A 608-nucleotide genomic window follows, 5' to 3' on the forward strand; every position below is an offset into this window, starting at 1 on the left:
CCATCTGCCTCCGGCTTGGCTCCGACAACCCCCTTCCCCCCCACTGCCCCACGGCACAAGCCGACGAATTCGAAGCTGAGGAAGCGCCAAGACTGTTTGAGGGGCAGCGAGCCCAGAAACCCTCCGCGATGCTCTTCCCCTACACCAAAAGCAGTTTTCCCCTGGAAAAACCACCCCAGAGCAGCGTAAGGGTTAAACTCTCTATGAAATCACAGCGCTGAATCCAGAGCACCTCGCAAGCCTTCCAGCAACGCGACTGCCGCACGCACGACGTCACGATTTACTGCGGCTCCTTCCTAAATGGGGGAAAGGTCCCGAGCTGAGCTATGCACCGCCTGAGGATCCCGAGCGGCGGAGGAGTTGCCTTTCTGGGGTTACCTCGGAGCAGAAGCCCCTTTTTAAGGCAGGCAGGCCCAACGTTTCTCAGTCCGCATCCCGGAGGGGCCTCCACAGGCCTCTCGCCCTAAATAAGGGCTGTGGGATTCGGTCCTGCCAGAGGCTGCCGTGCCAAAGCGCTCGCTTACGGGGTGTGACAGAGCCACAGCTCAGAGCGGGCTTCAGCTTCTCCTCCTCACTGGTGCTTCTACCGGGGGGGGTGGGGGGGGGGG

Source organism: Pygoscelis adeliae, unplaced genomic scaffold (assembly GCF_000699105.1).
Source record: "Pygoscelis adeliae isolate BGI_AS28 unplaced genomic scaffold, ASM69910v1 Scaffold187, whole genome shotgun sequence".
Classification (NCBI taxonomy): domain Eukaryota; kingdom Metazoa; phylum Chordata; class Aves; order Sphenisciformes; family Spheniscidae; genus Pygoscelis; species Pygoscelis adeliae.